This window comes from Giraffa tippelskirchi, chromosome 14 (genome assembly GCF_054371585.1).
Source record: "Giraffa tippelskirchi isolate mGirTip1 chromosome 14, T2T-mGirTip1v1.2.pri, whole genome shotgun sequence".
NCBI lineage: Eukaryota > Metazoa > Chordata > Mammalia > Artiodactyla > Giraffidae > Giraffa > Giraffa tippelskirchi.
The window spans coordinates 70,453,833-70,471,415 of record NC_137288.1 but is presented as its reverse complement, the minus strand read 5'-3'; the positions used below and the strand labels follow the sequence as shown (position 1 = coordinate 70,471,415).

General features: G+C 38.0%; 1 long non-coding RNA gene across 2 annotated transcripts in view; it reads left to right on the top strand.

The window, feature by feature from the left end:
• LOC145534780 (uncharacterized) overlaps positions 1–17,583 on the top strand; it is a 473,223-nt gene that overhangs the window by 448,027 nt on the left and 7,613 nt on the right. For both annotated transcript variants that reach the window (XR_014074986.1, XR_014074987.1), the window contains one exon: positions 17,234–17,325. This is a non-coding gene — a long non-coding RNA (uncharacterized LOC145534780). Of the gene's footprint in view, positions 1–17,233; positions 17,326–17,583 lie in introns of those variants that run through there.

Sequence of the window (17,583 nt, the reverse complement as noted above, 5' to 3'; positions counted from 1 at the left end):
GAAAATTGACAAGTCAGCTGTACCATATTTTCCAATACTTCCAGGAGATAAATTCCATCAAAGCAGAGATTTGGTTTTACCCTCAGAAATTCGGATCATATAATCCCAGTGGTTGATCCATAGTATAGCTCATGCTGTCTGCCTATCTATCTATTCATCCATTTAACCATCCTTCCATCCATCCGCATGTCTAAAATTTTTGTTGAACTCTGGAATCTTTTGGCAAGTTAGCATTCATGCTGGTAATTACCAGTAAAGCCACTGATGCAGGTTTAACAGTGATACAAGGCCATATAAGTAGACCTATCCATTTCTAACATATGATCCATCTATCTGTAACATATATAGATACACTATGCGTCCATATGGCTTCCCCAGTGGCTCAGATGGTAAAGAATCTGCCTGTAATGTGGGAGACCTTGGTTGAAGCCCTGAGTTGAGAAGATACTCTGGAAGAAGGCATGGAAATACACTCCAGTATTCTTCCTTGGAGAATCTCCCCAGACAGAGGAGCCTGGTGGGCTACAGTCCATGGGGATGCAAAGAGTTGGATATGACAGAGCGACTGAGCACAGCACAGCACATACGTCTATATCTATCTCTCTATGTATCTATCTAAATGCTAATTTGTAGGGTTGAGCACCAGAAGTAATTGAAAATTACACTGCTGACTGTGATTACCAGGTATGCTATGTGGAAAAGTTAGGAAAGTGCTTCCCTAAAAATAAATATAAGATTGATAAGGTTGTTAAAAACCACCATCTCAGGGCTCTGGAGATTGACAAAAAGTGGACAAAAAATTAAATGTTTTTATTTAAAAATTTTTAGATCTTTGAGTAAGAATACTGAGAATCTACGGATTTCTTGTATAGAGCTTCCTCCAACTCATAGCTCAGTTGGTGAGAACAATGGTTTTACCAACCTGATTCTGGATCTAAAACCCAGCAGCATTGCTTCCAAAGAGGGTGGATTTAATTTGGGATGGAAGACAGAAACGGGTATCACTGTCAGCTAAATGTGACAACCAAGAAACGATGGAGGGAACCTACTACTTTGTTATACTGAGGTTGCGGTCTCATGTCGGGTGAGTAGCAAAGCCACTAGGAATTTAACAGAGAGGTGCTGGAGAAGAGAGAGCCATCAATCAGCTGAATGAGTTCCCCACATGTCCCTGATTGTCTATGAAACAGGAGCAAAGAGACCAGAGAGAACCCGGCAGGAAATAAAAGCCAAAGAGTCCCCAGCCCTGACTCAAGACAGAGTAGCGGTGGGAAGACTTACTGACTCAAGATGTGTAAGTACAAATTTGCCCAATTCACTGGTTGATCACTAAGCGATGCAGACATGGGGAAAACCACTAAGAAGGCAATCTAAAATTAAAAATAAGAAGCAACTGAGTAGAAACATCAGGAGAAAAACACTACAAGGGAGGCAAGTTCCAAAATTTACAAAACCAAACATGAACTCTAAAAAATATGTTGGAATTCAGAGACCTGTGGAAAATGCCAAGGATATTACAAATGATAGTCTCAAAATGGGAGGGAGGAGAAAAATAGTGGGAAAATTGAAGAAATAATGGCTTAAAATTGATGAAAAGCATTAATTGGTAAATCTAGGGAGCTCAACACACTTTTAGTATGATAAACACAAAAGATCTCCACACCTAGTACATCTAATTAAACCCCTGAAAGCCAAAGACAAACAATGCCTGAAAGCAAGAAAGAAATCTGACTAATCACATGCAAGGAGCAAAAATAAGTTTCACTGATTCTATTCTGAAAAACTGGATAACAGAAGGCAACGGGATGACATTTTTTAAAGACTAAAATTATAAAGAGTTAACCCCAAATTTTAAATCCAGCAAAATTATCCTTTGAAACTAAAGGCATCCCCAATCGGACAAAAACTGAGAGAATTTATGTTCACTGTTAGCAGATCTGTTCCACAAGAACCACTAATGGAAGTCCTTCCAGAAGACAGGAAATGACATCTGACAGTAAAGTGAATCTACAGAAAGAAATGAAAGGCATCAGAAATAGTCTTAGAAAATATGTGGGCAAATACAAAAGATATGTGTGCATCTGTATCCTATTTTCTTCATTTCTTTAGAAACCACAAGGTTGTTGAAAACAATAGTTATAACACTGTAATGTTGAATTTAGACCTTATATATGTATGAGAAATATAACAATATAAGACAAAGGACGGGGGAAAGAAACCACGTTGGAGAAAATTTGCTCTTTTAAGTCAAAATTAAGTCAGGATTAATCTAAAATAGATTGTGATAAGCCTCAGTTTCCTCATCTGTAAAATAGGTATCATAATTGTACCTCAGATTATTGTGAGGCCTAAATGAGTTTATCTTTATAATAGATATATTAGATACCTATACACATATATATATGGATATACATGTATATTTAGAACTTATGTACTTAGAACAATGTCGGACACATAATAAATACTATGTGTTAATTTTTACTATTGGCTTGAGAATTACATCCAGAAAAAGCCAAGGAGAGTCACTATTACTATTTTTATTTAATACCACATTAGAGGTCTTATTTAGTACAATAAGTATAATTAAATAGTATAAATATAGAAAATAAAGACATACTTTATTTACTTGATATAATATGATTCACTACAAAATCATTTGAGAAAGGCTCATATTTAGGACCACCATGAAAGTTTAGCAAACTGCTGGATAAATAACTGATACCATTCCTCTATACAGCAGTCACCAATTAGAAAAAGAATATAATGTGACTAGGAATAAAGTCTAACAAACATGCGCACGGCCTCCATAACAGACTCCAAAACGTCCGCCTCACTTCCCGCCCTCCCCTGTCCCCCACCTCCACGTCTAATACCGAGAAGACACGAACGCTACCTTATTTTGACAAAGGGGCTTTGAGATATCATTGTTAAGGATGATAAGATGAGGATATGATCCTGAATTAACCGGTGGGCCCTAAATCCAGTGTCCTTGTAAGAGACATACGGAGGAGGAGGCCTTGTGACCACAGAGGCATGTATTGGAGTGGTGTGGCCACCAGGCACAAACCAAGGAATTCCTGCATCTTCCTGGAGTGGAAAAAGTAAAAGCCCTCAAAAGATTCTTCTCCAGCGCCTCGAAAACACAGCCCTGCAGGCGTTTTCGTTTTGGACTCCCCAGAACTGAAAGAATACATTTCTGTTGTTTGAAGCAGTTTGTGGTAATTTTTTTTTATTATGGAAGCCCTAGGAAAGTAAAACAGTCTATATGAAAAACGTTCAAAAATTCTAAAAGAACATAAATGACCTAAATGGATACAGAGATGTATCTATTTATTAATGCAACTGCTCAATATCTTTGTTACCTCAGCTCTCCCAAAATGATTCCATCAATGTAATACAACTGCAATAAAAATTCTAAGTAAGGAAATAAAAATACCAAAGATAATTCACAAAAAGAATTAGGGATGTGCAAGCAGGCGGCACTTGCCCCTCCAAATAAGACGGCATGCTATTATCATTTTTTGTTGTTCAGAAATGGTTCAATATTTGCATTTCCAAGCTGGCTGACTTAGAAGAACTATTACTGTTGTTGAGCATTTCCTCTTCCCTAAGTGCTGATTTTCTCTTTGAAGTCACATTGTTTTTTATCAAACAAATATGAGGAGGAATCCTATTACTCTCTCAAAAGTGACTCTAACAAGCTGAAACTGACATTACAGACCACGTGAAAAGCTGGTCCTATTCCAGCATCATCACCCCTCTTCTGGAGATGAACTGCACTATATTTACTGTTTGCCTTTTAATACTCTATTAAAAGTATTTTTATTTTGATAAGTGAATCAAATAATGGCATAATGTAAAATTACATTTTATTTCCCCAATAGTCCCTAAGTCCTGATCAAACTGCTTATCCCAATAGTCCATGTTGTATTTATTCACATGAAGAGAAAGATCAAAGTTTCAGATGCTTTGAGGCACAAAGGAGATAAAAACTCAGTTAAAGGTCACTGGAGGCCAGGAAGAAAGAGACTAAAGACAGTTTGCTAAAAAAGAAGTTCATTTAAACACAGCAATTTGAAAACAGACACAACAGGAGACAATCTATATTATCTTTTATTTGCTCAATCTTTTTGGTTTTACTACTGCCAGTTCCACCCCTGCAGTTCAGACCTGGCAGCAAAATCCCTGTTTCTTTCCAGCAGCTTTTTGCAAGCTGATAAGGAACTAAACTTGGAGGGAAAAAAAAAAAGACTAAAAACTGTGCATTTCCCTTTTTTCTCAATGTGTATATTATTTCTTACAGCTTCATCTAGAACTTGGTAAGACGACAGTGGTAATGTGGGCCTGCCCTAGAAATGTCTCAGACTATGATTAACATAAACCTTCATCTTAATGGTTTTATGCATCATATAAACTCTTCAGCAGTGTTGTGTATATCTTGGAAACATAATGACTCTTAGTCAATTCATCCTCATGTCCTCCGAAGGTGAAAGCCTTTGATATGTGGTATTGTGCTGGGTGAAATCGCATTCCAACGATTATCTTACCTGGTGCAATTATTTGAGGAAAGCCATCTGTCATATTTTGGGTGGAAAATTACATACTCAAGATGGATTTTTAAAACACATACTGTTGCTATGCTATAGCTGACAAGGGTTTATTTTTCAGATTGAAACGGTAAGTCTTACTTATCTTCAATGTTATTTTTATAAAACAAATCCCAACGAATTGCTGCGTTTTAAGATCTCATTGTGATTCACACCCACTGACATTCAGGGAACCTTCCTGAAACGTCAGTTCTGCAATAGATTGATCAATATGTCTATTTGGATCGAGCTCTTTATTGCAGTTGTTTCAGAATTAAAGAACTGCACTTTCCAGAATTCTTTAGTTTGCCAAGTGAGTCCAAGTAATGACTGTCTGCTATCCGTTTTTAACCTTAGTTTGTTGAAAATGTTTTCTAATAAGACTCACCAAACATTTCAAAAATAAGTTGTCCAAGGTTTCTTTATATCCCTAATATATTTCTTTTTACTAGATTTGGAATGCTTGCAGAGGGTTTTTACTTACCTTATGATATTTACCTGTTCAGTTCTGCGTTTCAATTTGTCCTTAAGCTAAACACTTATCTTCTGATTAGCAAGTTGCTGCTTTAACTGTAGCCAGCTTTGAGGGTACTAAACCCTAGAAGGAAACATTGGACTTCAAAAGGAACTCATTTAGCCTACAGATTATTTTCTGAGAATAAAGAGGGAATTTGGAGCGTTGATTAACTTTGGCCAGCATCAGACATTTCCTTCTAAACACCTTGAAAAAGGGGGGTTTCCCTGGTGGCTCAGATGTAAAGAATCTGCCCACAATGCAGGAGACCCAGGTTTGATCCCTGGGTCAGGAAGACCCCCTGGAGAAGGGAATGGCAACCCACTCCAGTATTCTTGCCTGGAGAATCCCATAGAGAGAGGAGCCTGGAAAGCTACAGTCCACGGGGTCGCAAGGAGTCAGACATGACTGAGTGACTAACACTTTCACTTTCTTCACTAAAGAGGAGATTTGGAACATTGATTAACTTTGACCAGCATCAAATATTTCCTTCTAAACACCCCGAGTGGCATGGAAAATTTCACATACCCCAAAGCCAATCATGGTCTCTCGAGGGCCTACTGGTACCATGAATTGGAGAGACTGCAACTAGCTTAACTAATCTGGGGCTACTAAAGCTCAAGTTGCATCGGAGGATCTCCAGTTTTTTGTTTGTTTTTTTTTTCTGTAGCTATAAGGAGAGAAAAGGAGGGGGGGAGGAAGAGAGCAAGAACACACTAGAGAATTAGGTTTTCTGCATATTCTTAACTTTTCTCCCATCAATCAGGATTCAGTCTCTTCTGTGACTGTGCAGTAAGTTTTAGGGTATGAGCTCTGAGAAAGCTGACAGAATCCTAAGCATCTGGCCTTAGGTGATGACGCAAGCAGCGTAGGGCTAACTAGGAGGACAGTTGTGTAATAAAGCTTATGTTTTCTGAAGAGCTTTTTCACTGTGTCAAAACTTATCTCACCTGTTTAAAATCAGATAGAAATATTGATGTCATTTTTAAAATGACATTTCGTGAGAAGTCATCTCTGAGAATCTGTTGTCGGGATTCGATAGTCTGAACACCCAAGAGCAACTATGATCCTAAATCACGTGCTATCACAGGCCATTGCTGTTCTCTCCTCTCCTTAAGAGCCAGGTTCCTATCCATGGCTCAGTTTTTTATTGTTTTCCCATAATTATATTATTTATAAATAAGGCACAAATTGCCCATCCTTTGCTATTCTAGAAAAGTTTTCCCCCTGATGTGAAATTTAATTTAATTTAATATCACAGCCAATCTGTCTGTACGGGATGGTTTGTTTCAGGAGGCTTGGCAAATATCCATTAGAGAGTTTGTCTTCTTGTTTTCCTGTGCTGGCTAGTAACCATTCTGGTTCTTGACAAATATTGCTTTCATGGATCATATAATTCAATAATTACAGTGCTTCTTCTCAGATTTAGAGGAACTTCTCAAAATTTCTTATACCCCTGATAGAATAATTTCCCATGGAAATTTTTCTTTTTTGGTTATTATGCTCTAGAAGAAACCGAAACAGCCTATTTAGCCTGATGATCTGCTAAAATATTTCTATTTATTTAAAAATTACTTTCATAGTATCAGTAGTAAGCTTTTACTTAATGACAGTAATTAGTTTAGGTATTGACAGAATATCACATATTCACATTTGTTGTTCATTTTTTATAGAGTACCTGGGGAGATTAAGAGACTGGTTTCTCTAACATCTCAAAGAAGTGTGTTATTCTAAAAACATACCAGTACATATATTTGCTCTTTTATTTTAGTAATTTGACATGCAGTAAAAAGGACCGTGGGCTTCCCTGGTGACTCATTGGTAAAGAATCTGCCTGCCAATGCAGGACAGATGCAGGTTTGATCCCTGGGTCGGGAAGATCTCCTGCAGAAGGAAATGGCAACCCACTCCAGTATGCTCTCCTGGGAAATCCCATGGACAGAGGAGCCAGGCAGGCTACAGTCCATGGGGTCGCAGAGAGTCGGACACAATTAAGCAACTAAACAACAACAAGAAAGGACCACAGGTTTTCCATTTGAATTTACTTGACTTCCGGTAGGAAAAAAAAGGGATCTACCAGAGACGTCAGGGACTAGGCTCGATATTCCTTACCAGTCTGGTGTCCTTTTTTATTTTTAAGATAAGACCCTCAAAAAAATTAAGTAAGGATTGGCTATGAATTTCCAAAATAACTGTTCATGAGCATGCCTAGAACAGGCTAGAAGTAAAAAACACACAATTTTGCTATATTGTGTGTTAACAGAGTTGCTGCTTTAAGAGTGCTATGCAAATGGGTAGTGTTATAAGAAGGATAATATAGCAATAACTCATAGTAAGTAATCAGCTAATAGAAAAATGTTGGGTTTTTTTAGCAATAGGTATTCACTATATGTAATAACATTAGATTTAATGATCCTTGTACAAGATCTGAAGATGTTTTGACTAATTTATTTGAAGCCTATAATTGCTCTGAGCCAAGAAGTCTCAGCCTTGGCCTGTTACGGAGCAAAGTCTTAAGCTTTTATATGACTCACACAAAAAGCAAGATTTATAATTGTACTAGTTTCTTTGGACTTTTGTAACAGCTTACCACCAGAGTAGTGACTTATAGCAGATTCATTCTGTCCTATTTCTGGAGGCTGGAAGTCCAAAACCAAAGGGTCATCAGGGTTGATTACTTCCATTGGCGCTAAGGGAGAGCCACCATGCCTTTCAGCTAGTTGGTAGCAGTGGCTGGCAGACCCTGGCGTTCTTTGCTTTGCACATACATCATTCCTGTTTGCTCCTCTGTCTTCACATGGTGCCACCCTCTCTTATCTGCCCATTCTTTCCCCTTTTTATAAGGGGTCCATCATTGGATTTAGGATTCACCCTAATCCAGTATGACCTCATCTTTAAAAAAATTATGTCTTCAATGACCCTGTTTCCAAATAAGGTCACATCCTGAAGTTGCAGATGTGTGTGAACTGGGGAGGAGAAAGACAGCGTTCAAACCATTAGAGCCATCATGTCAGAATCAACATTAGCTGCCACAGTCAGATAGATGCTTCTGCTCATAGAGATATTGTGACCATAGCTAAATCTTTGAAAAGTTCTCAATTTTTAAATAGCACAGGTATTCAGAATTCTAGATGTTATTCTATAAACATGTATGTGTGTGTGTGTGTGTGTGTTAGTTGCTTAGTCATGTCCGATTCTTTGTGAGTCCGTGGACTGTATCCCACCAGGCTCCTCTGTCCATGGAATTCTCCAGGCAAGAATACTGGAGTGGGTTGCCATGCCCTTTTCCAGGGGATCTTCCTGACCTGGGGATCAAACCCCGGACTCCTGCTTTGTAGGCAGATTCTTTACTGTTTGAACTACCCAGGAAGCCTATAAATATGTATAGGCAAACTTACAAAAATTTCTGAAATAATCTGTCTGAAATATGTTTTATCTGGAAATTCCATTTGTAAAGTAGTCCCTATCTAGTAAATCTGTAGGAATTATGTCATGGTGGGGAAAGGAATGTTCTTCTAATAAGGATCCTAAAATAAACCTTACAGATTGGATTTGGGAAAGCGTTTGGGGACTGTTAGAAATTTCTGTTCCTTGAGTGACTCTAGTAAACAAAGCAAATAAAACCCACTTGCTTTTAATCTCTTTAAACCGGATCGAATATCATCAAGCTCATTTTTTCAGTCTCTTTCACAATCTGGAGGAATAAGCCACTTATACTTTAAGCTACAACTTGTCCTGCTCATCCTTACTCTCACTTTCTCTCTCTTCATGCTTTCTTGACAAGTCAGTTTGCCTTTTGCTTGCTTTTAGAGTATCTTCAAATTTTTTCTCTGATGGATCTGATACTCTGTGGTAATAGTGGGCTTAATGGTGGGTACTGTTACAACCAAATAATCAACAAAGCTGCAGTGTTATTTACTATTATTTAAATAATCATGCGTAAAGAACGGACAGGGTATTGAATACTCGTCACTGCCTTTTCGTGGAGTCACGGGTGGCGTTGGTGAAGCTGTGCGTGTGTTGCTCACCCAGTGCAGGGCTTTGGTTCCTGCACCAGCTCTTCTGTTTGCAGTATCTACAGGTACGCTTACAGATGGAATCTTTGGTTATTTTATCTAAAGAGCCTTAATTTTATTGATTTATATTTTTAAACTTTCTAACGCTCTTTGGGAACACCCACCTACAAACTGGATATTTTCTAATTGGTGATTGTTTTCTCAATCTGTGAACTTATTTTCTGATTCAGTTTTGAGAGTGTTTATAACAAGAGTGAATAGGTCTCCCTTTGCTTTAGTTCTTAAGTCTATTCCAGAATAGAATTTGAGTTTCCTAAACCCATTTTTAAATCTTTATTTGGTTTATAATTTTGAGTCTTTGTCCAATGTCCTTTAAGGAGGAGGCTTCTGAAAGATTTTTATATGGTAAATTTATTTATCTTGCCCTCTCAAGGCACTTGTTTTTACACACGTGGGTCACTTAAATCTTCTCTTTCTTACCTTGTTGCTGCTGCTGCTGCTGCTGCTAGGTCGCTTCAGTCATGTCCGACTCTGTGTGACCCCATAGACGGCAGCCCACCAGGCTCCCCCGGCCCTGGGATTCTCCAGGCAAGAATACTGGAGTGGGTTGCCATTTCCTTCTCCAGGGGATCTTCCCAGCCCAGGGATCGAACCTGTGTCTCTTTCATCTCCTGAGCTGACAGGCAGATTCTTTGCCCCTGTGCCACCTGAGAGGCCCGTGAACTACTTTACTAAACTTGAAGAGTATCTTTAAAATTGAAATGTATCCCTTTAAATTATTCATTGCATTAAAAACAGCAAATGAATAAAAAATGAAGATGATTTCTAATTATTTATTGATGACTATTAAAAATAATTTTGTCATATAGAACAGAAAGGTGTTTACAAATTGATTTCTTTCAAATACCCTAGATGCTGCTTCTCGACCTTTTCGCTAAAATCAAGTGTAGTATCAAACACCTTAGATATACCACTAGCTATTGATATTATTGAGCATTGGCTACCATGAAGAATCTTGCACACATCACCTGGAGATGCCAGACTGTTGAGTTGGATGCCTAGTTGGATGGGACTTTTAGGTTGTCTCAGAGAAGGTGCTAGAGAGAGACTGATGTAAATATTTGTTTACAAGATGTTCTGTTAACCATATATCCTCAGCTTTCTGCCCTCTAGGAACAAAATAAGAATACACTCTCCCGCCTCTTTTGAAGTTTAGACAAAGTTGTGTGATTTGCTTTGTCCAGAGAAATGTGAGCAAAAGCCATGTGCATCACTTTTAGGTGAAAGCTTACTGGCATGAAGCTACTCATCATGTTGCCTTCCACCATCTGCAGTGAATGTTGACAGAGACAACTGAGATGAAGCAGACGTTAGCCTGAGCCACTGAGCTCGGGGCAGGTAGAACTCCCTGTCCATGACACAAACCTGCTTGGGACATGCCCTGTAAGCAAAAATTAAACTGTTACGTCACTAACTTTTTGTCGTAGTTGATGTCAGAATGATCTACTTTTTCTGATATGTCTGCTGACATTTAGCTTTCACATTACTGAAGTTTCAGGCCAATTTGATTCCTACTGATTTATAAGTCATCTTTTCTTCTCACCATCTTGGTTTTAAAGATTTTTCTCTTTTTTAGTTCAGAAATTGTGTGTGTGTGTGCATGCTTGGGTCTAGGTCTGGCTAGGTCTGAATCTTATTTTATTTTTTTTTTAATTTATCTTGTTTGATGAGTCAGTTCTGCATGTCTGAAGACATGCTTTTTTTCAGTCCAGAAATATATTATTTCTTTGAGTTGCTGTTCCTCACTGTTCTTTCCTTCTGAAAGTCTTACGTGGCATTTCTCTATCTACATTTTGGGGGATATGTTTTAGAAAAATACCTTGGCAGAATCTTTTGTGTCATCAAACTTTGATATTTTGGTTTTTCTAACTAGGAATTGAGACTTTTCAAATTATTTCATTAAATATTTTTAATTTTCCCAAATGCTGAGTTTAATTTTATAAATATATATGGGTGTTATATATATATACATACATATATATATATATACATGTAAATATACATATATATGTATGTGTGTGCATGTGTGTGTTTATGTACAAAACATACATGAGTGTGTGTGTGGTTTCTTGACTCTCGCTGAAATTATTAAAGTATTTTCATCTATTTAATATCTTATTTCTATTTCCTTAGCTTTTTTCTCCTTCCTAGTTTCATTCTTTCCTCATTATTTACATTATGTCTTCAATGTGTATAAGTAAATACAGCATATTTCTCTTTTCTTGGAATTATTCCTGAGCCTTTACTTTCAGACTCAAATGAATATCAGTTTGAGATTTCCTCAGTTGTCAGCGCTTCACCTGCTCCCATCAGTCATGTGTTTCCCATACATTTCTCACTATTTTGTCAACCTCTAACACTTGCCTGATTGTTTAGAGCTCTTTTTAGCATTTATTTTCTAATTTCAATGAAATTTCAGGGGAGAACTTAAAAAGACTGTATATGCAATCAGTAGACTGAATTAGATGTATATTCCCTTTTTAACTTAAAAAATAAAATAATAAAACAAGTCCTAGTCCACCTAGAGAAAGAATTTATTCATATAAATTTATTCCTCTCATCTCAGACTTTAATTATCTGATATATTTCAGGAAATAATGTCATAGCTTGATTCCCTCTACTCTCCAAGAGCTCTGTAATTGTCTATTATGCATTAGTTTGTGATGCTTTATCAAGAGATTGAATGCTGATGCAAAGCAGGGTCTTTTATGAGGTCAGTAACCCACTAATTGACTAAATATAATTGAGGACCTACTATGTGTCAGACACTGTACTACCGTCTCATTTCTACCATCTCATATCTGTTCTTGCCCTGGGATCACACTTCTTTATTTCTATTTTATCATCTTAAGGTCCTTTTATTATTGTTTTAAACAGCAACATGACTACTTACCTTTCTTAAAATTCAGATAACATGTGACTCTTTCCTTAAGATATCATTGTTTAAATTCTTATATATTATTCTTATATATTACCTGGATCTAAGTGATGTATTTGAAACTTTCTGCATCATAGCTGAGATTTATTCTTTAAAGCTTCCGAGTTCTAACTTGCAGAATTTTGACTTCAGCTACAGATGTGGGAAAACATATGATTGGGATTACTTTTTCTTGCTTGTTTGCTTTTTTTTTTTTTCTTTTTCTTCTTCTTCTTCTTCTTTTTTTTTTTTTTTTTTGGTGTTAAGGTTTGATATAACTTCATTGATTTTAATTATGTATGTTATTTTCTCCCTACTCCATCTGGCAGAACTGAACTGTAAAATTGAAACCAGAAGGTTGCAAATCTCAGTTAGTTCATGAAACTTAATTGTCAATGTTAGCTTTGTGACCAACCATTGTTATATGTGTTTTGTTATGGAACCTCAAGAAGGCTTCTAAAACTTTGGCACAGCCCTTAGTCACAGTCAATCAATTATTCCACTTTGCAGGTGCTTGATTTTCCAGCAGACAGCAAGCGCACACTGGGTTTGAAAGGTGGGCAAACATGCTCATGAATATTTGGAAGTTTATTTTCTTTACTGTCACAGACACATCTGTTAGACGGGAGTTTTGTAGTATGTCTCTCAAAGATTACTAAGATTCATTTTTAACTGTGTCTTTTAAAAATATTTTGTCACACATGGCTTCTGGAGAAATCATTAGCGAGCATAAAACACCCCCTTTGTTTTACACAGTGGACATATTATAATAATATTCTATCAAGTTAATTACCTGAGACACTAACAATTGTACTTTAAATGTATAATAAAATTGATTTGGTGTTTTGCTGTATCCTGGAGAGATTTTCTTGCTTAAAAGTACTATCTTAGGTAGCATTCTTAATAAATTTTGAAAGAAAGGATGTAATCAAACCGTATGCTTCACATGAGGATGCTGAGTTCCATCACTGGGTGAGAATTGGCCAGACAAACGATGTTGGTCTGCATGATACCTCTGCAGACATTCTCATGCTAATTTCAGGTAATTGACTCATGATTTTGATAAAACTGAAAGGTAATACTCCTTTTTACCTCCTCATCTTAATAGAGTAGAAATGGGAAGGTTCTGGTGGCTCAGCACTGAAGAATCCACCTGCCAATGCAGGAGATGCGGGCAACATGGGTTTGACCCCTGGGTTGGGACAGTCTCCTGGAGAAGGAAGTGGCAACCCACTCCAGTATGCTTGCCTGGGAAATTCCATGGACAGAGGAGCCTGGCAGGCTACAGTCCATGGGTTTGCAAAGAGCTGGACACACCTGAGTGACTAAACAACAAACAGCAATATAGCTTTGCAAGGAAACCTGTCTTGCCGAATGGATGATTCACAGAGAAAATGGCTTTCTAAGAGATGTTTTTGTTGATGAATGGGTGACCAAAAGAGTTTCCTTCAACATTTTGGTGTCTAACTGGTGGTCATACTCAAACTGTAACTCCCTCTTATGGAGAACACACGAAACAGGTGCTTTTGTCTTAATTCCGACTAGCTGCTTTGGCTTGGTGGTGCTTACACAGGGGGATTGGATTCAGGAAAGCTTAATTCTGTCCTTGGAGTTCTTCTGAGACTGATCTCCCCTAGGATGGACTGGTTGGATCTTCTTGCAGTCCAAGGGACTCTCCAGAGTCTTCTCCAACACCACAGTTCAAAAGCATCAATTCTTCGGCGCTCAGCTTTCTTTATAGTCCAACTCTCACATCCATACATGACTACTGGAAAAACCATAGCCTTTATTAGATGGACCTTTGTTGGCAAAGTAATGTCTCTGTTTTTTAATATACTGTCTAGGTTGGTCATAAGTTTCTTTCCAAGGAGCAAGCGTCTTTTAATTTCATGACTGCAATCACCAACTGCAGTGATTTTGGAGCCCCCCAAAATAAAGTCTGTCACTGTTTCCACTGTTTCCCCATCTATTTGCCATGACATGATGGGACCAGATGCCTTGATCTTAGTTTTCTGAATGTTGAGTTTTAAGCCAGTTTTTTCACCTTCCTCTTTCACTTTTATCAAGAGGCTCTTTAGTTCTTCTTCACTTTCTGCCATAAGGGTGGTGTCATCTGCATATCTGAAGTTATGGATATTTCTCCCGGCAATCTTGATTTCAGCTTGTGCTTCATCCAGCCCAGTGTTTCTCATGATGTACTCTGCATATAAGTTAAATAAGCAGGGTGACAATATACAACCTTGATGTACTCCTTTCCTAATTTGGAACCAGTCTGTTGTCCATGTCTGGTTCTAACTGTTGCTTCCTGACCTGCATACAGATTTCTCAGGAGGCAGGTCAGGTGGTCTGGTATTCCCATCTCTTGAAGAATTTTCCATAGGTTGTTGTGACCCACACAGTCATAGGCTTTTGCATATTCAATAAAGCAGTAGTATATATTTATCTGGAACTTTGTTGCTTTTTTGATGATCCAATGGATGTTGGCAGTTTGATCTCTGTTTCCTCTGCTTTCTCTAAATCCAGCTTGAACATCTGGAAGTTCATGGCTCACGTCCTGTTGAAGCCTGGCTTGGAGTATTTTGAGCGTTACTTTGCTAGCATGTGAGATGAGTGCAATTGTGCGGTAGTTTGAGCATTCTTTGGCATTGCCTTTCTTTGGGATTAGAATGAAAACTGACCTTTTCCAGTCCTGTGGCCACTGCTGAGTTTTCCAAATTTGCTGGCATATTGAGAGCAGCACTTCCACAGCATCATCTTTTAGGATTTGAAATAGCTCAACTGGAATTCCATCACTTTCACTAGCTTTGTTCGTAGTGATGCTTCCTAAGGCCCACTTGACTTCGCATTCAGGGATGTCTGGCTCTAGGTGAGTGATCACACCATTGTGGTTATCTGGCTCATGAAGATCTTGTTTGTATAGTTCTTCTGTGTGTTCTTGCCACCACTTCTTAATATCTTCTGCTTCTGTTAGGTCTATACCATTTCTGTCCTTTATTGAGCCCGTATTTTCATGAAATGTTCCCTTGGTATCTCTAATTTTCTGGAAGAGATCTCTAGTCTTTCCCATTCTATTATTTTTCTCTATTTCTTTGCACTGATCCCTCTGGAAGGCTTTCTTATCTCTCCTTGCTATTCTTTGGAACTCTTTATTCAAATGGGTATATCTTTCCTTTTCACCTTTGCCTTTCGCGTCTCTTCTTTTCTCAGCTATTTGTAAGGCCTTCTCAGACAACCATTTTGCTTTTTTGCATTTCTTTTTCTTGGGGATGGTCTTGATCACTGCCTCCTGTACAATGTCATGAACTTCAGGCACTCTATCAGATCTAATCCCTTAAATCTGTTTATCACTTCCACTGTATAATCGTAAGGGATTTGATTTAGGTTATACCTGAATGGCCTTGTATTTTTCCCTACTTTTTTCAATTTAAGTCTGAATTTGGCTATAAGCAGTTCATGATCTGAGCCACAGTCTGCTCTCAGTCTTGTTTTTGCTGACTGTATAGAGCTTCTCCATCTTTGGCTGCAAAGAATATAATCAATCTGATTTCGGTATTGACCATCTGGTGATGTCCATGCATAGAGTCTCCTCTTGTGTTGTTGGAAGAGGGTGTTTGCTATGACCAGTGCATTCTCTTGGCAAAACTCTCTTAGCCTTGGCTTTGCTTCATTCTGTACTCCAAGGCCAAATCTGTGTGTTACTCCAAGTATCTCTTGACTTCCTACTTTTGCATTCCAGTCCCCTATAATGAAAAGGACATCTTTTTTGGGTGTTAGCTCTAGAAGGTCTTGTCGGTCTTCATAGAACCATTCAACTTCAGCTTCAACATTACTGGTTGGGGCATAGACTTGGATTACCACGAAACTGAATGGTTTGTTTGGAAACAAATAGAGATCATTTTGTCATTTTTGAGATTGCACCCAAGTACTGCATTTCAGACTCTTGTTGACTATGAGGGCTACTCCATTTCTTCTAAGGGATTCTTGGCCACAGTAGTAGATATAATGGTCATTACCTTGATTCATGACTTACTTCCCTTAGTATGACAAGCCATTTAAATATCCATCCACAGATGAATGGCTAAAGAAGGTTGGTACTTATATACAGTGGGATGTTACTCAGCCATTAAAAGATAAAATGCCATCTGCAGCCATATAGATACACCTGGAGATGATCATACTAAGTAAAATATGTTTTATCACTTTCTGAGAGCCATTCTTGTGTGGTCCTAGATGAGGAGATGGTCAGAGAGAGCCCATTAGAGGTTCTGCTGAGACAGTGAGAGTATTGCTCCTCAAGTCTGACATGGATACCCAGCCACTACAGTCAGTCACCGTTGGATACTTGAGTAAAGGAAGCCCTAGAAAGTCAGCCCTGGAGCAGTGCTGTTTGAGGAATGAGTAAGTCAGGGGATGAAATGACGGGCTGCAAAGTGTGAGCTGACAGCAGAATGAGAAGAGATAGGGGGGTGGAGGGTCTCAGTGGCCCATTTCGTGATAGAGTCAGGCCTCTGGTGATCCACCTGAATGTCTGCCTGTGTTCCCTGAGATGATGCTGTCGTCTTATAATCGTCCCTCCCTTCAGCCAGCCGGAATCAGTTCTGTTCCTTTTGACCAATTGCTCCCCGTGACCCCACGCTAGACAAATGTTTATCCCCAAATGAAAAACAACTCGAGTCTTAGACACTCCTCATTTCTCACTTCACTTCAAGCAAGTTCCTATGAGTGATGGCTCAATGAATTTTCTTCATACACACCAAATACCATTCATATTGTAATGTTACACAATGGTTATTTTTATAACATGTATATTTACCTTTAAGTTTAAAAATTAGATTAAATCATCCCAGAAATATCATACTGGTTGAGATGTAGCAGCTCACTTACCAATATGAGCAGCACTGAAAAGACATCTGATGAAAGAAATTGATATTTATTGAGCCCTTACTATGTTGGGGGCAATATCCTATGTGTTTTATTTATGTTGTCTTATTTCATTTTCACAGCTGTCCTGTCAGTTAGGTATTATTAATAGAGGATGAATTTCAAGTTCAGAGAGGTTAAATAACTTGCCTAAAGTCATAGAGCTAAAATATGATGCCAGTTCTGCTTGACACTATGCTCTTTTCAATATATCTTGCAGTTAATCAATCATTGAACAATATTTGCTGAACATTTACCATGTGCCAAGAAGGTGTTGCTATGTAGGACTGGATGTGGAGGGCACAGTAAATTGTAAGTCATGTTAAGAATTTTATTGAAATGTTATCAATCTCTCATATATGGGAGAGAGAATATAATTTTGGATTTTTTCTCTCATCTTTTCAAAATTATTAAGATCTAAATAACATGGAAATGTCTAATGGTAATTCATATATAAACTATCGCAGATTCAAAAGAGTAATACTCAGATATTATTTTTAAGATCATGAAACAATCTTAAAAATTGCATCTTGCTGCATTCAGCTCAGCACTCAAATTTTGTGGCATTTC